General features: G+C 43.7%; 1 long non-coding RNA gene across 1 annotated transcript; it reads left to right on the forward strand.

Annotated features, from left to right (window-relative positions):
* Positions 1–10,425: 10,425 nt before the first annotated feature.
* On the forward strand, positions 10,426–16,607 carry LOC123991457. The gene is made up of 3 exons (XR_006830801.1): positions 10,426–10,487; positions 14,688–14,762; positions 16,522–16,607. It is a non-coding gene; the product is annotated as an uncharacterized LOC123991457 (long non-coding RNA).
* Positions 16,608–23,628: the final 7,021 nt, after the last annotated feature.

Below are 23,628 nucleotides of genomic sequence, written 5' to 3' on the forward strand. Positions count from 1 at the left end.
CCACACTCTGGCTGCTGCTACCAGCCTTCTCTTCTTTATAAACTCAATGCTTCAATGTTTACACAAATGATACAGAATATAAACCCTGTATTGCTGATGCTATGTATTGGCCATTGAGAGGCTTTGAACCCACATGTCGGCCATATTGGCACTCCCCATAGGAATGAATGGAATTCTACAGTATTTCAATTAAATGTTTCAATGACAAAATTACATGTATTTAATTTTTTTTTGTAGTGGGGCCAGTAACATTACTAATGTCAAAAAAATGTTAAGAAAATGTTTTGATGTATTTTATTTTTAGCTCACATAATATGTCAAAGTATTGTAACGACCCTGGGTTTATAAGCGTGGAAATCGACCCTGCCGCACGAGCACGCTTTTGCGGCAGAGTCGATAGCGCGCCGGACCTCAAGCTAGAAGGTGGAGGGTTCTGCTCCCTGCTGTTTCAGTACACTATGCATTAATATAATACACATGGTATAAAACAAATGTAGACATTAATAAATGAATTTCTATAGCTTCCAAAATATGATTTACAACGGTGAGGGGAGTGCCAAGATGGAGGCATTACAGCTTCAACATAGCACTCCCTATTTGTCATCTAGTGTGTATATAAATGATTTTACAGCAAGGGGCCAGGGTTTCAGTCTCCAAGCAAACACCGTTTCGACTGATCCTATAGTTTTGCTTTGGTACTGCCGTTTAACTGACGCCCGGCCCAGAAAGACAATTTCCATAGAGAAGTCAGATTTTTTAAATGATTATTATTATTTTTTTTATTTTTAATTTTAATTTTTATTAACAACAAATCAATACAGAAAGCACATGGGGGAACACAAGCATACATAGATTACAAACAATAGACAATCGAGCTAGGGGGTACAATATCACATTACAATTACACAAGGACCTTAAGGGACATGTATATACTTACAATTCTAACAGCTTTTTTGTTAGTGGAGCATTTAACCGTCTTAAAATACAGTTCAATTTCTTTTTGTAGGATACGAAAATGTGGTTTTCTGTTTGTAAATTTACATTTGTGTATATGAAATTTGGCCAAAAGAATAATGAAATTAATTACATAAAAATGATTCCGCTTATTTCTATTGTATGTAAAGAATCCAAACAGTACATCTCTCCACAATAGTGTAAATTCTTCATAAATGCGTTCAATTATAAACCTACTGATGTCTTGCCACAGTTTTCTTACATGCATACAATGCCAAAAAAAGATGCACAACTGTTACTGGGTGGTCATTACAAAAGGAGCCATTTGAGTTGATGTTTTCCTTAAACTTCTTCATATAGTGGTTGGCAGGATAATATTTATGAATCATTTTAAAGGAAACTTCCTTCATTTTGTTTACAAGTAGGTATGTGTGTGGCAACATCCAAACTTTTTTCCAACATATATTATCAATAAATCCATTCCAATAAGGCATGACATAAGGTATAGATACAGCATCCTGCTGAAACAAGGTTCGCATCACTCTGTTGTTGAATGGACCAAAAGAGAAACAAATCTTTCCTACTGATGAGTCAACAGGGTCAATAGAAGGTAGGCTCTGAGGGTCAGGTCTTGACATGTTCCTGAATAACAGAGCAACACCTGAGGGAATGTCATCTAAAACAATTGCAAAATCTTTAGGTGTTACAGGGACCTTGTAAAGTGATAAGAATTCTTTATAGCTGAGTAAAAGACCCTCTGCATTTACCAGTTGGCTCACCAATAGAATATTATTTCTGAACCAATATTCTAAAAACAGAGAGGTATTTTTATACAATATATCCCGATTATTACATATATAATATCTGTGTGGAGAAAAATTGTCTTTATAAATTAAGAACCATGACAAGAAAACCTGCCGATGAAAAGCAGAAAGTTTCACTGGAACTTTGTCAATATTATAATTGCAAAACAACATAAAGTTAAGGCCACCAAAAGTAGAGAAGACATGATGAGGAATAAAATTCCAGATAGAAGTGGGTCTTCTTAGGAATTGTTTTATCCAATTGATCTTGAAAGTATTATTTAAAGTAGTAAAATCCAGAAAATTCAGTCCACTATTCTCATAAGTGTTCATTACAACAGTTTTCCTAATGTAATGGGTGAGAAGTCAGATTTGGATCGTTCCTATTAACACACTTTAGTCATCACCTTTGTGTTCAAAACATAAATTAAATTATTCACATAATTGCTGCGAAGCAGATTATTTTTATTTATTTAATGACTCACAGTTAGGAGGATATTAACATTTTATATTCAACCAATGTTTGCCATGTTTTTGGACGACGTCATCGCTGCTCCCTGAGTACACATGTGAAGTTGGCATGTTTACACCGGCTGCAACCTGGATGTAGACATGAATGGTGTATGCGAGCGTGGATCACCTTAAACAATGGTCAGACATCTTGGACGCATTATTCAGTTATTTTTATACTGTACTTCAGTAGTTTACAGTGCTTCCTCTGAGACTTTTATTCCAAAGGCTGGTAGCCGCTTTGATTGATTTGTTATTTTCAACTGTGAAGAGTTGGGTTCCTACGGGATCTATTGATGGCGAACGAACGGCTCTTTTTTAAATGATATTTTTGGTTAAAGTCGGGAACCGAATTTCGTCGGTCAAATAGCCGTTCATTTGGCTCCCTGATTTGCATACCGCTAGTACTGCTTTCTGAGTTCAGAACAACGTTTTTCTGCAGATAAGTTACACAGTAACTATCTAAAGAAAGAATAAATGGTGGGGAGAACACCTCAATCTCGTCCACGCTGATTCTTTTTTTGTGTGTGCGTTTCTGTATTATTATTTTATATTAATTTGGCCAGGTAAAAATGTATTTGTATTTTTTCATGATCTGACATCATGGTAGCCCACCTTCTGTGTTTAACATTGGAGATTTGCAATTTTGTTCATTGTTCTAGGTCGATTTTGAAGCATTTTGAACTAAGACCCTGCTCTTTAATGTGAACTAACCAAATGAGCCGGCTCACAGAAAATACTAGAAAGGCTCATCCCTAATGAACTCGAGCGGGAAATACATCTTATTTTAGCTGCATTCACCATACAGTGTTAGAAAGCATCGAAACGGCTGTCATGTAAAAAGTTTACAACATGCCGTCACGATCAGAACGCCTCGGAACTAATTTCACGCTGGGAAGATTTTTAGCACGGACCTTTTTAACATGACACAGGCGACGGTCGATCTACAAATCACCTTGCATCAAATAACAGCTCATTATTTGTTGATCAAGTCAGACAAATTACCCATGATACATTGCAGTTTTGATCCTCGCACACGGCTGTTGCATTCATACAGCGCCCAGCTACCGTGCGAAGATCACAGGTAGGTAAAGCCTGCGTAGGTTGCTTCATCGAAACGATATTGTTTATTATTGTTATTATTTTTGTAATTATTTTTATTAATGGTGGCATCTTGTCAACCTCTGGGAATCAATAAACAACCGATGCTGTTTGTTTAGCTCAACAAACGGCCTGGACATCGCAAGGTTAGCTGGCTTGCTAACTAACGTGTTAAATTGAGATTGCTAACGTTAGCTAGTTAATGAACGTGTGCTAGTAGCCTACTACGGAGTCTTTAGCTTGTTGGCGTATAAAAGCAGCTTGATAAAACACATTCTACCAACTGAGCTACCAACTGTAGCTCAGTTGGTAGAGCATGGCGCTTGTAACGCCAGGGTAGTAGGTTCAATCCCGGGGACCACCCATACGTATGCACACATGACTGTAAGTCGCTTTGGATAAAAGCGTCTGCTAAATGGCATATATTATTATTATTATATGTATTGTGCCTTTCCAAGAGAGCTAGATGGTAACAAACTGTGACAAACGCCATGGAGTCAGTCAACAACAACAGCCAGATCAGTCAACAACAACAGCCAGATCAGTCAACAACAACAGCCAGATCAGTCAACAACAACAGCCAGATCAGTCAACAACAGCAGCCAGATCAGTCAACAACAGCAGCCAGATCAGTCAACAACAGCAGCCAGATCAGTCAACAACAGCAGCCAGATCAGTCAACAACAGCAGCCAGATCAGTCAACAACAGCAGCCAGATCAGTCAACAACAACAGCCAGATCAGTCAACAACAACAGCCAGATCAGTCAACAACAGCAGCCAGATCAGTCAACAACAGCAGCCAGATCAGTCAACAACAGCAGCCAGATCAGTCAACAACAGCAGCAGCCAGATCAGTCAACAACAACAGCAGCAGCCAGATCAGTCAACAACAACAGCAGCAGCCAGATCAGTCAACAACAGCAGCCAGATCAGTCAACAACAACAGCAGCAGCCAGATCAGTCAACAACAACAGCCAGATCAGTCAACAACAACAGCAGCCAGATCAGTCAACAACAGCAGCCAGATCAGTCAACAACAGCAGCCAGATCAGTCAACAACAACAGCAGCAGCCAGATCAGTCAACAACAACAGCAGCAGCCAGATCAGTCAACAACAGCAGCCAGATCAGTCAACAACAGCAGCCAGATCACAGCCAAGTAAACATTGCATATCAAGTAATATAATAATAATAATATATGCACCAATTTGTAAGTCGCTCTGGATAAGAGCGTCTGCTAAATGACTTAAATGTAATGTAAAATATGCCATTTAGCAGACGCTTTTATCCAAAGCGACTTACAGTCATGTGTGCGTCACGGCGGATATGTCGATTTAGCAGGCATACTATGTGCTGTTACTATAATTGTTCAAACTCCAACACAAATGAACCTCGCAACCATGGCTCAGTACTTAGCAGTAGCTACAGACAATATCCTAACTGAAAGTGAAAGTAGGTCAACAATGGGCTTGGCTGTAACTATCTTTAGTGTTTAATGAAGATGGTATTTTCCGGTCGTTGAGTGCCTCAACGTTTGCTCTAAATCTAAACGCATCGCTCGCGTTACGGTTTTGGAAACAAGGAACATGTGGTTGATATTAGCGAGAACTAATAAAAACAAGGTTCGGTTATTGCAGCTTTTTACGGGGTTGGGGTTCCCACACGGCCATATTTTCATGTTACAGCGCTTGTTCACGGAAAACAGACGGCAATTACCATCTTGCATCTCTGAACACATGTGTGTAAGCGGAATATGGATGCCACAAATGCGTTGTCACTGATGTACCGTCTGCTGCAAATGTTAAAACCATGTACAGTAAATGTATTTTGCGTTTGTGAAATTATTTTTTGCTACAATATGAAAGTAGAGGGCTTCATGAACCTTAAAGCAATTGAGAATTCATTTGTGTTTAGATGGGGTTTTTGGCTGCCAAAGGAGCCTAATGTTACTCCTTAATTGGGCTAGGGTCGACAATTTGATCAAAAACATTTGCCCAGTTCAAAAGGGGCCTATGGTGTCATGTAACTTGGCAAAGTGTTTTCCCTACCAATCTAGCAGACTTTCAATAGGCTATGGACTAGTTAGTAGACACTGTGGGTCCTCCCTGGTATTCAAATCAATTTCCTTGTCCTCAAACCCTGCCCATTTTGGGTGGGGTGTCACTCTGTGTCCCAGTCAATCATGTTAAAAAATGTGAGCTAAACAGCCAAGCTGGTGTTGTGTTCTGTGTCCCTTACAGTGGGGGTCCCCCACATTTAATTTTCTTCGGCCAATAAGAAAAGTAACAAATGGCAAAATCACTAACCTATGCATAGGCTGTGTGTGAGTTTCAAGTTTGGGGAAGCACATTTTCACCATAACAATGCACCTTTATAATAAAGCAGTCCATGCATCATTGCATTTGCAGACCTATGTAAGATAGCCTACTATTCATACTGTGATGAGTAGATTGGATAGTCATGATTTAGACTAACCCTAACGCAATCACTGTTTTGCAAAAAATACCGTTCAATGCATTGGTTTCAACTGCGGACTGGATTTACATTTAAGTCATTTAGGATTAAACTGTTTCCTTTAATGAGTCCGACGAGAAAGATATCCTGCTTTCACTGGAACAGGCCCAGATCCACACCTTTTGTGTGAAGAAAATACGCAGGAAAAGGGGCCACAGATGGGACAGCCTTCTGAGAATCCGTAGAGTAAGCTCGCACTGCCATCAGTTCTTCTTGCTAACGTGCAATCATTGGAAAATAAAGTTGATGCCCTATGATTAAGATTATCCTACCAACGGGACATCAAAAATTGTAATGTCTTATGTTTTACCGAGATGTGGCTGAACGACGATACGAACAATATAGAGCTAGCAGTATTTTCCATGCACCGGCAGAACAGAGACACTACCTCTGGTAAGATGAGGGGTGGGGGTGTGTGTCTATTTGTCATAACAGCCCGTGCGCGTTATCTAATATTAAAGAACTCTTGACATACTGAGGTAGAGTACCGTATGATAAGCTGTAGACCACACTATCTACCAAGTGCTCTCATCTATATTATTCGTAGTTGTCTATTTACCACCACAGAACGAAGCTGGCACTAAGACCACTCTCAACCAACTTTATAAGGCCATAAGCAAAGACGAAAATGCTCACCCAGAAGCGGCGTGTCTAGTGGCCGGGGACTTTAACCTGTTTGGGATAGGGGGCAGCATTTTCACGTTTGGATGAAAAGCGTGCCCAGAGTAAAATGCCTGCTATTCAGGCACCGTTGCTAAAATATGCATATTATTAGTAGATTTGGGTAGAAAACACTGAAGTTTCTAAGACTGAATGATGTCTGTGAGTATAACAGAACTCATATTGCAAGCGAAAACCTGAGAAAAATCAAACCAGGAAGTGGGAAATCTGAGGTTTGTAGTTTTTCAACTAATTTCTATCACAAATACAGTGTCTATGGGGTCAAATTGCACTACATACGGCTTCCACTAGATGTCAACAGTCTTTAGAACTTTGTTTGATGCTTCTACTGTGAAGAAGGGGGGAATGGGAGCTGAATGAGTCAGTGGTCTGCCAGAGTGGCATGAGCTGGTCACGCGCGTTCACGAGAGAGTTAGCTTGTGTTCCATTGCATTTCTGAAGACAAAGGAAATCTGGTTGGAACATTATTGAAGATTTATGATAAAACACCCTAAAGATTGATTCTATACATCGTTTGACATGTTTCTACGAACTGTAATATGACAGCTAGATCTACTGTCTCTATTATATAATGACAGACCAGCTAGATCTACTGTCTCAATTATTAGTAAAACTGATTTAAGTTTGCCTGCATTAAGGGATTGGCACCTTGCTTCATTGATATTTGATAGTGTAAGGACTATGCTCTGCATTAAAAATAATTACTGTGGATCAGGGTTGGTTGTATGTTGTTTCCCATCATCACGTGAAAGATGCGTGATAAACGGCTGCCATTTCTTAACCTCTCTGGGATATGTGGGACGCTAGCACCTGGCCAAAAGCCAGTGAAAATGCAGAGTGCCAAATTAAAATAAATTACTATAAAAATCAAACATTCATGAAATCACACATGCAAGATACCAAATTAAAGCTGCACTTGTTGTGAATCTAGCCAACTTGTCAGATTTCAAAAAGGCTTTTTGGCGAAAGCAAACAATGCTATTATCTGAGGATAGCACCTTTGTAAACAAAGAGAGAGAACATATTTCAACCCTGCAGGCGCGACACAAAACGCAGAAATAAAAATATAAATCATGCCTTACCTTTGACGAGCTTCTTCTGTTGGCACTCCAATATGTCCCATAAACATCACAAATGGTCCTTTTGTTTGATTAATTCCATCCATATATATCCAAAATGTCCATTTATTTGGTGCGATTGATCCAGAAAAACACCGGTTCCAACTTGCTCAACGTCACTACAAAATATCTCAAAAGTTACCTGTAAACTTTGCCAAAACATTTCAAGCTACTTTTGTAATTCAACTTTAGGTATGTTTTAACGTAGATCCTCCAGTCTTCAATTTTATCGATTATTTGTGTTCTATACAGGAAGAAAACAAACTGTAGCTAGCTTTCTGGTTTCTAGCTTTCTTAACCAATTTCTAAAGACTGTTGACATCCAGTGGAAGCAGTAGGAACTGCAAGAAGATCCCTTAGAAATTTGGATTCCCATTGAAAAGAGAGTGACCTCAAAAACAAAAACATCTGAATGGTTTGTCCTCTGGGTTTCGCCTGCTACATAAGTTCTGTTATACTCACAGACATGATTCAAACAGTTTTAGAAACTAAAGAGTGTTTTCTATCCAAATCTACTAATAATATGCATATCTTATCTTCTGGGGATGAGTAGCAGGCAGTTGAATTTGGGCATGCTTTTCATCCGGATGTGAAAAAACCGCCCGCTGCTTTTCATCCAAAATTCTGAATGCTGCTCCCTATCCTAGAGAAGTTAACAAATGTATTAGATCTGCCATGTCGAATCCTTTCTACATGTAGCAAGCTAGTGACTTCAGCTAACCAGGTATTAAAAACCGGTACAGTCTCCTTATTCCAAAGGCTCAAAATGGTTATTTTTCCAATAAACATGCCATATTGTAATGTTTTCTGTTCTCAGTTGGTTAAAGTTGTTAGGTGCTGTGACCTTCCTAAAACAGCAGTATCCGGGGCTGGTATGAGGTTACAGCTGTATACTAATAAGAAACACTTATATAAATATCCTGCCAGAATGTGTGCAGTTTGGGGCATGACCAGAAGAGTTGATCCAGGGTACCCTCTGCAGATTTTCAGTAGAACGTGTGTAATTTGGTAGAGGAATAGTGGAGTGTCATGACATTTCCCTCTTTGGGTACAGTGAGCACCATCCCCCTCTCTCTGCACCACCCCTCTCTCTCTTTCACCCTACACCAGACTCTGTTAGGCAGGTCATACATTCCTGGAGGAGATTCTTCCTCATGGCCAGACAGTCTAGAGAGAGAGTTTTCATAGAGCGAACAAAGTAACTTCTTCCACCTCACAGAAATGGTTGAACTGAACAATATTCATGTTTTGGAGAATGTATAAACGGTCGGTGAAGTAGCCAGCTACGAACTTGTCCGTTTGGTACAATTTTGTGAAACTCAGAGACAGTACAGCCACATTACCAAAACCCTGTTTATACATGCGTCTCAGTTGTGAGGATCGCATCTAATTGTTGTATAAAAATGAATGAATGAAAAATTAATTAATTAAAATATTTGTGAAATGATGTAATGTGATTTTAAACTGTTTAATGAAGGAAACTCCACTTCCCTTTGGAGTTTAACTAAATCATAGGTCCGCCCCATGAGCACAGACATTGATCTGGCGTCATGGGAAAGCCCCTTTCTGCTCTTCTGAATATAACCCCCACCATGGGAATTTATCTGGAGACCATGCTTCTCTCAATTACGAGAGGGCTAAGGTTTCAGACGATTGCTGAATTCCTAACCATACCACGTGGTTAAACACTAGACTATCGAACCGACAGAATAAGAACAAATCCTTTATACTAATTACTAGTCTGCAGCTAGGAATTCGGTATCATTGAACGCGAAGACCAACAACCGCCGAAACATCTATTCTATAACAACATTGCTGAATGTTACTCTGAACTATCCATTCTAACCACGGCAGAGAGCTAGAGGGCGGACAAACTCTCCAACAGAGATCACGACGACACACTGAGCATAAATATATTGATTGATTGCAATTATTCCTGAATGATTGAGCGTTCATGTACAAAGGATTAGCATTCAATTGTTATAATTATCACGTGGTAGTGTCTTGTATCTCAGTCGACCCCCCCCCCACTCCCCTAACTCATAGTGAAGACTGGGTTCGTGCAGATAACCAACAATTTACGAATGAGACTAACGTGAGGTAAAGAATAATTAATTAATTAGAAGACTAATTGATTGATATTAAAAAAGCTGAAAGTTATATTAGAAAAATTATAACTTTAATCTGAATATTTTCTTTGGTGCCCCGACTTCCTAGTTAATTACAATTACATAAGTTAGTTTAATCACGTAATAATAACTACAGAGAACTTTTGATAAAAATACGTTTTCAGGTTAATGATTCCAGAGACATGACAGGAGTCTGTGAGTCACTTTGTATTGAATAAGTTGGTGTCGGGAGCACAAGTGAATATCTCGAAGGCAATCAGCCCAACAGTCATCAGTAATCTCCATACCATGGTCTTCCTCCCAGGTCTCCTTCAAATGTTGTATGGATACAGAGTCATATGCTGTAAAGAGATCAAACTCTTGGAGCTAGGGGCGAGGTACATGAAAATATACAATTCACGTGCAGGTGTAATTGCCTCAGTGGCACATAGTTTCAGAAGATGTCAAAGAAAGTTAGATGCGGGGAGATCGTACATTTCCCTCAACTGTGCAAATGTGGCAAAAATATTATTGACGTAAAGGTCTGCCTATAGTAGTAATGCCCTTTTCTCGCTCGCTCTCACTCCCCCCTTCTCTCGCTCTCTGCCTTGCAGGTGTCCCAGTCTGCTCTGTGGTCAGGATGGGGGTAAAGGAGCGTCCTCAGTGCTACTTTGATGTGGAGATCAACAGAGAACCAGGTAAGACTCGTCAACAACCACCCGGTGATGGCTCACTGCCAGACTAAGAAAATGCTGAGACAGGACCTTGCTGCTCTGACATTCTCATTCACGTTTTACTTATAGCCTGGGCTTGTTGCACTATTGAAAGCTGAGACCAGATTTTTTTTTACCAAGTCTGCTCTGGGATTTCAACCAACAGTCTTTCGGTGACAGGCCCAACACTCTTATTTGAAATGCAACAGGATATTAAATCATAAAGCCAGAGCTTTAAATATCAACAGTAACTGTTTTATTGTGCTCCAGATTGGATGCCCCATTTACCGTTTACTGCATACAGTAACACTATATATACAGGGCGAGCTGGGTGGGTGTTTCCATACTCTGGGGAGCATGCTAGGCAGGTGTCAACATGATGTCCAGCGTGTCGACATGGTGTCCAGGGTGTCGACATGGTGTCCAGGGTGTCGACATGGTGTCCAGGGTGTCGACATGGTGTCCAGGGTGTCGACATGATGTCCAGGGTGTCGCCATGGTGTCCAGGGTGTCGCCATGGTGTCCAGGGTGTCGACATGGTGTCCAGGGTGTCGACATGATGTCCAGGGTGTTGCCATGGTGTCCAGGGTGTTGCCATGGTGTCCAGGGTGTTGCCATGGTGTCCAGGGTGTTGCCATGGTGTCCAGGGTGTTGACATGATGTCCAGGGTGTTGACATGATGTCCAGGGTGTTGACATGATGTCCAGGGTGTTGACATGATGTCCAGGGTGTTGACATGATGTCCAGGGTGTTGACATAGTGTCCAGGGTGTCGCCATGGTGTCCGGGGTGTCGCCATGGTGTCCGGGGTGTCGCCATGGTGTCCGGGGTGTCGACATGGTGTCCGGGGTGTCGACATGGTGTCCAGGGTGTCGACATGATGTCCAGGGTATTGACATGATGTCCAGGGTGTCGCCATGGGGTCCAGGGTGTCGCCATGGGGTCCAGGGTGTCGCCATGGGGTCCAGGGTGTCGCCATGATGTCCAGGGTGTCGACATGATGTCCAGGGTGTCGACATTGTGTCCAGGGTGTCGACATTGTGTCCAGGGTGTCGACATGGTGTCCAGGGTGTTTCCAGGGTGTCTCCAGGGTGTCGACATGGTGTCCAGGGTGTCGACATGGTGTCCAGGGTGTCGACATGGTGTCCAGGGTGTCGACATGGTGTCCAGGGTGTCGACATGGTGTCCAGGGTGTCGACATGGTGTCCAGGGTGTCGACATGGTGTCCAGGGTGTCGACATGGTGTCCAGGGTGTCGACATGGTGTCCAGGGTGTCGACATGGTGTCCAGGGTGTCGACATGATGTCCAGGGTATTGACATGATGTCCAGGGTGTCGCCATGGGGTCCAGGGTGTCGACATGATGTCCAGGGTGTTTCCAGGGTGTCTCCAGGGTGTCCAGGGTGTCGACATGGTGTCCAGGGTGTCGACATGGTGTCCAGGGTGTCGACATGGTGTCCAGGGTGTCGACATGGTGTCCAGGGTGTCACCGTGGTGTCCAGGGTGTCGACGTGATGTCCAGGGTGTCGACGTGATGTCCAGGGTGTCGACGTGATGTCCAGGGTGTCGACGTGATGTCCAGGGTGTCGACGTGGTGTCCAGGGTGTCGACGTGGTGTCCAGGGTGTCGACGTGGTGTCCAGGGTGTCGACATGGTGTCCAGGGTGTCGCCATGGTGTCGACATGATGTCCAGGGTGTCGACATGATGTCCAGGGTGTCGACATGATGTCCAGGGTGTCGACATGGTGTCCAGGGTGTCGACATGGTGTCCAGGGTGTCGACATGATGTCCAGGGTGTCGACATGGTGTCCAGGGTGTCGACATGATGTCCAGGGTGTCGACATGGTGTCCAGGGTGTCGACATGGTGTCCAGGGTGTCGACATGGTGTCCAGGGTGTCGACATGGTGTCCAGGGTGTCGACATGGTGTCCAGGGTGTCGACATGGTGTCCAGGGTGTCGACATGGTGTCCAGGGTGTCGACATGGTGTCCAGGGTGTCGACATGGTGTCCAGGGTGTCGACATGGTGTCCAGGGTGTCGACATGGTGTCCAGGGTGTCGACATGGTGTCCAGGGTGTCGACATGGTGTCCAGGGTGTCGACATGGTGTCCAGGGTGTCGACATGGTGTCCAGGGTGTCGACATGGTGTCCAGGGTGTCGACATGGTGTCCAGGGTGTCGACATGGTGTCCAGGGTGTCGACATGGTGTCCAGGGTGTCAGGGTGTCGACATGATGACATGGTGTCCAGGGTGTCGACATGGTGTCCAGGGTGTCGACATGGTGTCCAGGGTGTCGACATGGTGTCCAGGGTGTCGACATGATGTCCAGGGTGTCGACATGATGTCCAGGGTGTCGACATGGTGTCCAGGGTGTCGACATGGTGTCCAGGGTGTCGACATGGTGTCGACATGATGTCCAGGGTGTCGACATGATGTCCAGGGTGTCGACATGATGTCCAGGGTGTCGACATGATGTCCAGGGTGTCGACATGGTGTCCAGGGTGTCGACATGATGTCCAGGGTGTCGACATGATGTCCAGGGTGTCGACATGGTGTCCAGGGTGTCGACATGATGTCCAGGGTGTCGACATGGTGTCCAGGGTGTCGACATGATGTCCAGGGTAGTCGACATGATGTCCAGGGTACAGAAACCCAGCCTAAAACCCCAAACAGCAAACAATGGTGTCCAGGGTGAAAAACTCCCTAGAAAGGCCAAAATGGTGTCCAGGGTGAACCGACATGATGTCCAGGGTGTGCCGGGTAGAGATTATAACAGAAAATGACCAAGATGTTCCACCAGGTGGCAGAACACATGATGTCCAGTCAGGTGGACTGGGGACAGCAAGGAGCCATCATGTCAGGTAGTGTCTAGGGCTCAGGGTAGAGAGACATGATGTCCAGGGTGCCGGGTGACATGGATGTTCCAGGTTGTGTTGAAACTGAGCAGGGTGTGGACTGGGGACATGGTGTCCAGGGTGTCCTGGGACATGGTGTCCAGGGTGAAACTGGAGCAGCAGCATGATGTCCAGGGTGTCATCATGGTGTCCTGACATGATGTCCAGGGTGTTGACATGATGTCCAGGGTGTTGACATGATGTCCAGGGTGTTGACATGGTGTTGACATGGTGTCCAGGGTGTTGACATGGTGTCCAGGGTGTCGACATGATGTCCAGGGTGTCGACATGGTGTTGACATGATGTCCAGGGTGTTGACATGATGTCCAGGGTGTTGACATGATGTCCAGGGTGTTGACATGGTGTTGACATGATGTCCAGGGTGTTGACATGGTGTCCAGGGTGTCGACATGGTGTCCAGGGTGTCTCCAGGGTGTCGCCATGGTGTCCAGGGTGTCTCCAGGGTGTCGCCATGGTGTCCAGGGTGTCGCCATTGTGTCCAGGGTGTCGACATGATGTCCAGGGTGTCGACATGGTGTCCAGGGTGTCGACATGGTGTCCAGGGTGTCGACATGGTGTCCAGGGTGTCGACATGGTGTCCAGGGTGTCGACATGGTGTCCAGGGTGTCGACATGGTGTCCAGGGTGTCGACATGGTGTCCAGGGTGTCGACATGATGTCCAGGGTGTCGACTTGCGGTCCAAGGTGTCGACTTGCGGTCCAAGGTGTCGACTTGCGCTCCAAGGTGTCGACTTGCGCTCCAAGGTGTCGACTTGCGGTCCAAGGTGTCGACTTGCGGTCCAAGGTGTCGACTTGTGCTCCAAGGTGTCGACTTGCGCTCCAAGGTGTCGACTTGCGCTCCAAGGTGTCGAGAATGGCAGTGACAACTAGGTCCGGGACCATACCAGTATCGCCATACTCGTTAGTATCATAGCAAAGAAATAAAACAGGAAGCGGATTGAACTTTTTTGGAAAGCAGCCCCAATGGTAGAAACTAGCAGGTTGTCACCCAGAGTCAAATGTATTCATTTTCCAAGCTATAGCATATACAATATTTTACATACAGCAGGTTTTTAAGGACCAAAGAGTGGTTTTATGTATTCAGTTTTGCCATGGAAAAAATTGTGTGATACTGGTATCGTCCCAGCCCTAGTGATAACTGCGATGTTGAGATGATTGGTCAGGTGCCATACTGCCATTAGAAATATTTATTGGCCAGAGAGACCTGTCAGCCCACGATATGTTTCAGATTGATTCCTCAGTCAGGCCTAACAAATTGTTCTGTCTTTTTCAGTTGGACGTATAGTCTATCAACTGTTCTCCGATGTCTGTCCCAAGACTAGCAAAAACTTCCTCAGTTTGTGCACTGGTGAGTATTGACCAGACACAGCAGGTCTGGATGTTTCATCCTGTCTATGTATCCCCCACAGAGAAGAGTTCCAACACAGTATTACATGAAGCCGATCTTAACCTCCACGTATGAGATGTATTAAATGTACCTAGTCTATAATGAACATCCAGTTAGACATTACCTCCAATCCCATGAAGACGTCTCTCCCTGGAGGAAGAGCTGCTGCAGGATGTGGTGAAACATCACTGTACTGAGACAGTAACAGCTACAGTACCTCTCCCTGTTGGAAGAGCTGCTGCAGGATATGGCCATACAGTCTGACCCTATCTGAGATAGTGTTTCGGGATGAAGGCATACCAGTCTGAGTTACATGTATAATGTATGTATTAGGCATGTGTATTTTTCACTTATGTACCAGGCATGGCTGGTGGTGTGAACGTTTATACAAAACAAAAGCACCATTTTAGCCGGGACTCCTCTTTCCCATCTCTTCATTTACTCCTGTTTTAAAAGGGTGGTATTCCCTTTATAATGGGACTTGAGACACTTCACCTCCTTGTTAACCTGGGCCAAATATCTACAAGTTTTCTTTTCCCTGCTTGATTTTGGGAGCTTAATTTTCGTTGGCAGGTTTTAGTTAACATGAAACAAAGAATGCCCCTGGACTAATGAAGATGCCGTTTGCTTTCATCAAAACAATGTTTTTGTTCCATATTTCAGTGTGGAGGTTGCCTAAGTTTAGGGAGGGAGAGGGGTTGGAACCTGCCTAAGTTTAGGGAGGGAGAGGGGTTGGAACCTGCCTAAGTTTAGGGAGGGAGAGGGGTTGGAACCTGCCTAGGTTTAGGGAGATTGGAGCCTCAACTAGACATTTATTATTCCAAATCTGCAGCTCGTGGATATTTCCCTACTTTTTATTGTATATATTTTATTCAAGTTTGACAAAATTTACATCAATGTACAAAGATTTGACCCCAACTGCCCTCCCACACCTCCACCCAACCCCCCCAAGTCCGTTACCTACCTCCGCCCTACCTCAGTCCACCCACCTCGATTCCCTCCCACTCACCCCATATACCCACCCCACACCCTCCCTAAATGCCTTCCTAGAAAACAAAAATTATACATCTATATCACAACAAATAAACAAGATGGAGACAGAGTATTTAGGGGCCTGGTTGGGAAATGTAGAAAAATACAATTTACATATGTATTGGAAGAACTTAATACATTTCCTTGTCCAGTGAGGGAAAGAATGATCTACTAAGGAAGCAGGAAATAAGTGATACTTATCAGTAGGTCCCATAGTAGAAGCAGAGGAGATTTTAAAACGCAGTCGAAACCGGTACCAGATCTTAAGTGTGGTGACCACTACACGATTGCTAGTATTGCGAGAGGGGGATGCTGGGGGAGAAGAGCAGAGTAAAGCAGGAATACAAGAGTGTGCCTTTACGTGGCACCATGGGGTATCTGGAGCATGTAACCAGAATTTCAGCAATTGCCACTTGGCTGGCCAGTAATAGTATAAAAATTTGGGTAGTGCCAGCCCTCCACTAAACAAAAGATCTATCTTTCCTCTCCAGATAAATGTGGTAACAGCCTGATTGACTTAAAATAACACTGGTAAAAACAATAGGATAGATAGAAATAGATAAAGGAATTTGGGTAAACTGTTCATTTTTACAGCGTAATTTTTTAAATTAGTTTTCATTTGCGCAAGAAGGGGAGCGAAATTTTCAGAAAAGAGTGCATGTAATGAATGAGGTATGTTCACTCCAAGGAGAAACCAGAGCGGCTGAAAGGACTGTCTGCTGGATCTCTAGCGCTGCTGTATTGATTGGAAAGCACTCACTATTCTGGAGATTCATCTTGTAACCGGAGAAGGAGCCAAAGTTCTCCAGAATAGAAAGGATAGAAGGTAAACAGGTTACAGGCTTATTTACATTGAGTAACAAATCATTTGCATACAATGATAACCTATGTTCAACTCCTTCCATTGTTACATCTTGGAAAGAGGAGGATGCCTGTAAAGCTACTGAACGGGGCTCAATGGCGGCTGTAAATAATAAAGAGGACAGTCTGTCTGTAAAGCTACTGGACGGGGCTCAATGGCGGCTGTAAATAATAAAGAGGACAGTCTGTCTGTAAAGCTACTGGACGGGGCTCAATGGCGGCTGTAAATAATAAAGAGGACAGTCTGTCTGTAAAGCTACTGGACGGGGCTCAATGGCGGCTGTAAATAATAAAGGGGACAGTCTCTGCCTGTAAAGCTACTGGACGGGGCTCAATGGCGGCTGTAAATAATAAAGAGGACAGTCTGTCTGTAAAGCTACTGGACGGGGCTCAATGGCGGCTGTAAATAATAAAGGGGACAGTCTCTGCCTGTAAAGCTACTGGACGGGGCTCAATGGCGGCTGTAAATAATAAAGAGGACAGTCTCTGCCTGTAAAGCTACTGGACGGGGCTCAATGGCGGCTGTAAATAATAAAGAGGACAGTCTCTGCCTGTAAAGCTACTGGACGGGGCTCAATGGCGGCTGTAAATAATAAAGAGGACAGTCTCTGCCTGTAAAGCTACTGGACGGGGCTCAATGGCGGCTGTAAATAATAAAGAGGACAGTCTCTGCCTGTAAAGCTACTGGACGGGGCTCAATGGCGGCTGTAAATAATAAAGAGGACAGTCTGTCTGTAAAGCTACTGGACGGGGCTCAATGGCGGCTGTAAATAATAAAGGGGACAGTCTCTGCCTGTAAAGCTACTGGACGGGGCTCAATGGCGGCTGTAAATAATAAAGGGGACAGTCTCTGCGTGTCCCACGTACCAGTGCAGAATAATCCCAACGGTATAGACACTGGAGAGGTGTATGCAAGAAACAGATTCATCAGCTACATTTGTCGTCCGAATATTAAAAAATGAATATCTGTCCTTTTTATGAAGCCGGTTTGTTCTTGTGATATGAGTCCTGGTTAGACTACTTTCAGACGCCTTCGCCAGCACCTTGACATCCACATTAAGGAGGCTTAGGGCCTAAATGAAGAACACGGTCTTTCCCCTTCATATGGAGAAGCGCTATTGAAGCCTGTTTTAGGGTAGGTGTGAATGAGCCATGTTCAAGTGAATTATTATACATAGATAAAAGCACATCATTTCTTAAAGAACTCAGTTGGAAACCCATCAGGCCCTGGAGGCTTGCTGCTCTGCATTGACTTAATAGACGGAATCATTTCTTCAAGGCTGAGAGGAGAGTCAAGGTCATTTGCAGTTTCAGCCTCAACTGAGTCTCCAGGTCACCCAAAAATATAGTCTTATTCAAATCAAATTACATTTTTTCACATGCACCAAATACAACCGTGAAATGCTTACTCACAAGTCCTAACCAACAATGCAGTTAAAAAAAATAAGAAAAAGTAACAATTAAAGAGCAGCAGTAAAATAACAATAGCGAGGCCATATACAGGGGGTACCGGTACAGAGTCAATGTGCAGGAAACCGGTTAGTCGTGTTTATTTAGGTAACATGTATATGTAGGTAGAGTTATTAAAGTGACTATACATAGATAATAACAGAGTAGTAGTACCAGCAGCAGCAGTGTAAAAGAGAGGGGGGGGGTGAAATGCAAATAGTAGGTGTACATTTAGATATGGTTAAAGTGACTATGCTGATATGATAAGCAGAGAGTAGCAGCAGCATAAAAGAGGGGTTGGTGGGTGGCAGGACACAATGCAAATAGTCTGGGTAGCCATTTGAGTAGATGTTCAGGAGTCTTATGGCTTGGGGGTAGAAGCTGTTTAGAAGTCTCTTGGACCAAGACTTGGCACTCCGGTACCGCTTGCCGTGCGGTAGCAGAGAGAACAGTCTATGACTAGGGTGGCTGGAGTCTTTGACAATTTTTAGGGCCTTCCTCTGACACTGCCTGGTATAGAAGTCCTGGATGGCAGGAAGTTTGGCCCCAGTGATGTACTGGGCCGTATGCACTACCCTCTGTAGTGTCTTGTGGTCGGAGGCTGAGCAGTTGCCATACCAGGCAGTGAAGCAACCAGTCAGGATGCTCTCAATGGTGCAGCTGTAGAACCTTTTGAGGATCTGAGGACCCATGCCAAATCTTTTCAATCTCCTGAGGGGGAATAGGTTTTGTAGTGCCCTCTTCACAACTGTCTTGGTGTGCTTGGACCATGTTTGCTTGTTGGTCATGTGGACACCAAGGAACTTGAAGCTCTCAACCTGCTCCACAACATTCCCGTTGATGAGAATGGGGGCGTGCTTGGTCCTCCTGTTCCTGTAGTCCACAATTATCTCCTTTGTCTTGATCACGTTGAGGGAGAGGTTGATGTCCTGGCACCACACGCCAGTTCTCTGACCGCCTCCCTGTAAGCTGTCTCGTCATTGTCGGACTGTTGTCATTGGCAAACTTAAACCTCTCTGGGATATGTGTGGCGCTAGCGTCCCACCTGGCCAAAAGCCAGTGAAAATGCAGAGTGCTAAATTCAAATAAATTACTATAAAAATCAAACTTTCATGAAATCACACATGTAAGATACCAAATTAAACTACACGTGTTGTGAATCCAGCCAACATGTCAGATTTCAAAAAGGCTTTTTGGCGAAAGCAAACAATGCTATTATCTGAGGATAGCACCTTTGTAAACAAAGAGAGAGAACATATTTCAACCCTGCAGGCGCGACACAAAACGCAGAAATAAAAATATAAATCATGCCTTACCTTTGACGAGCTTCTTTTGTTGGCACTCCAATATGTCCCATAAACATCACAATTGGTCCTTTTTGTTTGATTGATTCCGTCCATATATATCCAAAATGTCCATGTCTTGTTTTTGCGTTTGATCCAGAAAAACACCAGTTCCAACTTGCTCAACGTCACGACAAAATATCTCAAAAGTTACCTGTGAACTTTGCCAAAACATTTCAAACTACTTTTGTAATGCAGCTTTAGGTATTTTTTAACGTAAATAATCAATAAAATTGAAGACTGGAGGATCTGTGTTCAATACAGGAAGAAAACAAACTAGCTTTCTGGTCACGCGCCTCTATCAAACAGTACACTTCAAGTTACCTTCGTTCTGGATGGCTGTACTTCTTCATTACACAAAGGGAAAACCTCAACCAATTTCTAAAGACTGGTGACATCCAGTGGAAGCTGTAGGAACTGCAAGAAGGTCCCTTAGAAATCTGGATTCCCAATGAAATCCCATTGAAAAAAGAGTGACCTCAAAAAAGATCCGAATGGTTTTTCCTCTGGGTTTCGCCTGCTACATAAGTTCTGTTATACTCACAGGCATGATTCAAACAGTTTTAGAAAACTTCAGAGTGTTTTCTATCCAAATCTACTACTAATATGCACATCTTATCTTCTGGGGATGAGTAGCAGGCAGTTGAATTTGGGCATGCATTTCATCCGGACGTGAAAATACTGCCCCCTGTCACCAAGAAGTTCATGATGGTTTGGAATCTTGCCTGGCCGTGCAGTCATGGATGAACAGGGAGTACAGGAGGGGACTGAGCACGCACCCCTGAGGGGCCCCCATGTTGAGGATCAGTGTGGCGGATGTGTTGTTACCTACCCTTACCACCTGGGGGTGGCCCAGGGTCCTTAGGTTAGTGATGAGCTTTGAGGGCATGCAAAGCTAATGTGAAAGAATAGCAATCTCACATAGGTGTTCTTTTTGTCCAGGTGTGAAAGGGCAGTGTGGAGTGCAATAGAGATTGCATCGTCTGTGGATCTGTTGGGGTGGTATGCAAATTTGAGTGAGTCTAGTGTTTCTGGGATAATGTTGTTGTTGTGAGCCATGACCTGCCTTTATGGCTACCGATGTGAGTGCTACGGGATGGTAGTCATTTAGGCAGGTTACCATAGTGTTCTTGGGCCCAGGGACTATGGTGGTCTGCTTGAAACATGGTATTGCAGACTAAGACAGGGAGAGGTTGAAAATGTCAGTGAAAAAACTTGCCAGTTGGTCAGCGCATGCTCTGAGTACATGTCCTGGCAATCCGTCTCGCCCTGAGGCCTTGTGGATGTTGACCTGTTTAAAGGTCTTGCTCACATCGGCTGCGGAGAGCGTGGTCACACAGTCGTCCGGAACAGCTGATGTTCTCATGTTCTCATGCATGATTCAGTGTTACTTGCCTCGAAGTGAGCATAAGTAATGTAGCTCATCTTTTGGGCTCGTGTTACTGGGCAGCTCTCGGCTGTGCTTCCCTTTTGTAGTCTGTAATGGTTTGCAAGCCCTGCCACATTCAATGAGCATCGGAGCCATTGTAGTACGATTAGATCTTAGTCCTGTATTGATGTTTTGCTTGTTGGATGGTTCGTCGGAGGGCATTGCGGGATTTCTTATAAGCTTCTGGGCTAGAGTCCCGCTCCTTGAATGCTGCAACTCTACCCTTTTAGCTCAGTGCAGATGTTGCCTGGAATTCATGACTTCTGGTTGGGGTGTTTGTACAGTCACTGTAGGGACGACGACATTGATGCACTTATTGATGAAGCCAGTGACTGATGTGGTGTCAATGCCACCGGAGGAATCCCGGAACATATTCTGTGGTAGCAAAACAGGCCTGTAGCTTCGCATCTGCTTCATCACACACCACATTTTTATTTATCTCTTTATTTATCACTGGTGCTTCCTGCTGTAATTTTTTGCGTGAAAGCAGGAATCAGGATGATGTAATTATGGTCAGATTTGCCAAATGGAGGGTGAGGGAGAGCTTTGTACAAGTCTCTGTGTGTGGAGGTGGTTGAGTTTTTTTTTTTTACGTGCTGGTGGACTTTTGTTAAAAAGGATTTAAGTTTCCCTGCGTTAAAATCCCCGGCCACTAGGAGTGCCGCCTCTGGAAGAGCGGTTTCTTGTTTGCTTATGGCGGTTTTCAGCTCATTGAGTACGGTCTTAGTGCCAGCATCGGTCTGTGATGGTACGTAGACAGCCACAGTGGCAAGAAAAATTATGTGAACCCTTTGGAATTACCTGGATTTCTACATAAATTGGTTATAAAACTTGAACTGAACTTGATCCAAGTCTCAATAATAGACAGACAGTGTGCTTAAACTAAAAACACCCTAATTATTGTAGTTTTCTTGTCTATATTGAATACATTTAAACATTCACAGCGTAGGTTTGAAAAAGTATGTGAACACCTAGGCTAATGACTTCTCCAAAAGATAATTGGAGTCAGCTAACCTGGAGTCCAATCATTGAGATGAGATTGGAGATGTTGGTTAGAGTTTCCCTGCCCCATACAAAACACTCAAAAAAAAAATTTGAGTTTTCTATTTACAAGAAGCATTGCCTGATGTGAACCATGCTTCAAACAAAAGAGATCTCAGAAGACCTAAGATCAAGAATTGCTCACTTGCATAAAGTTAGAAAGGGTTACAAAAGTATCTCTAAAAGCCTTGATGTTCATCAGTCCACTGTAAAACATATTGTCTATAAATGGAGAGAGTTCAGCACTGTTACTACTCTGCAAGAGCACAGCACAGAATGCTCAGTGAGGTTAAGAAGAATCCTAGAGTGTCAGCTAAAGACATACAGAAATCTCTCGAACATGCTAACATCTCTATTGATGAGTCTTCGATACGTAAAACACTAAACAAGAATGGTGTTCATGGGAGGACACCACGGAAGAAGCCACTGCTGTCCCCAAAAAAACATTGCTGCACGTCTGAAGATTGTAAAAGAGCAACTGGATGTTCCACAGCGCTAGTGGCAAAATATTCTGTGGACAGATGCAACTACAGTTGAGTTGTTTGGAAGGAACACACAACACTATGTGTGGAGAAAAAGGCACAGCACACCAACATAAAAACCTTCTCAACTGTAAAGTATGGTGGAGGGAGCATCATGGTTTGGGTGTGCTTTGCTGCCTCATGGCCTGGACAGCATAGTATCATCGGAAAAATGAATTCCCAAGTTTATCAAGATAATGTAAGGCTATCTGTCCGCCAATTGAAGCTCAACAGAAGTTCGGTGATGCAACAGGACAACAACCCAAAACACAGAAGTAAATCAACAATAGAATGGCTTCAACAGAAGAAAATACACCTGGAGTGGCCCAGTCCTGACCTCAACCCGATTGCGATGCAGTGACATGACCTCGAGAGCAGTTCACACCAGACATCACAAGAATATTGCTGAACTGAAACAGTTTTGTAAAGAGGAATGGTCAAAATTCCTCCTGACCGTTGTGCAGGTATGATCCTCAATTACAGAACACGTTTGGTTGAGGTTATTGCTTCCAAAGGAGGGTCAACCAGTTATTAAAATCAAGGGTTCACATACTTTTTCCAACCTGCACTGTGAATGTTTACACTGTGTGTTCAATAAAGACATGAAAAATTATAATTGTTTGTGTGTTATTAGTTTAAGCACACTGTGTGCGTCTATTGTTGTGACTTAGATGAAGGTCAGATCAAATTTTATGACCAATTTCTGCTAAGGGTTCACACTTCTTGCTACTGTACAAAAATACAGAAACTCTCTAGGTGTAGATAGTGTGGTCTACAGCTTATCATGAGATACTCTACCTCAGGCGAGCAAAACCTTAAGACTTCCTTAAATATCATGCATCAGCTGTTGTTTACAAAACACATAGTCCGCCACCCCTTGTCTTACCAGAGGCTGCTGTTTTTATCCTGTCGATTATAGTGTAAAACCCAGCAGCTGTATGTTGTTCATGTTGTCGTGCAGCCACGGCTCTGTGAAACGTTCGATTTTACCGTTTTTAATGTCCCGTTGGTAGATTAATCTTGCTCGTAGGTCATCGATTTTATTTTCCAATGATTGCATGTTTGCCAATAGAACAGATGGCAGTGGGGGTTTACTTGATCGCCTATGAATTCTCAGAATGCAGCCCGACCTCCTCCCCCCTTTTCTCTAT

Source organism: Oncorhynchus gorbuscha, linkage group LG12 (genome assembly GCF_021184085.1).
Source record: "Oncorhynchus gorbuscha isolate QuinsamMale2020 ecotype Even-year linkage group LG12, OgorEven_v1.0, whole genome shotgun sequence".
Taxonomy (NCBI): domain Eukaryota; kingdom Metazoa; phylum Chordata; class Actinopteri; order Salmoniformes; family Salmonidae; genus Oncorhynchus; species Oncorhynchus gorbuscha.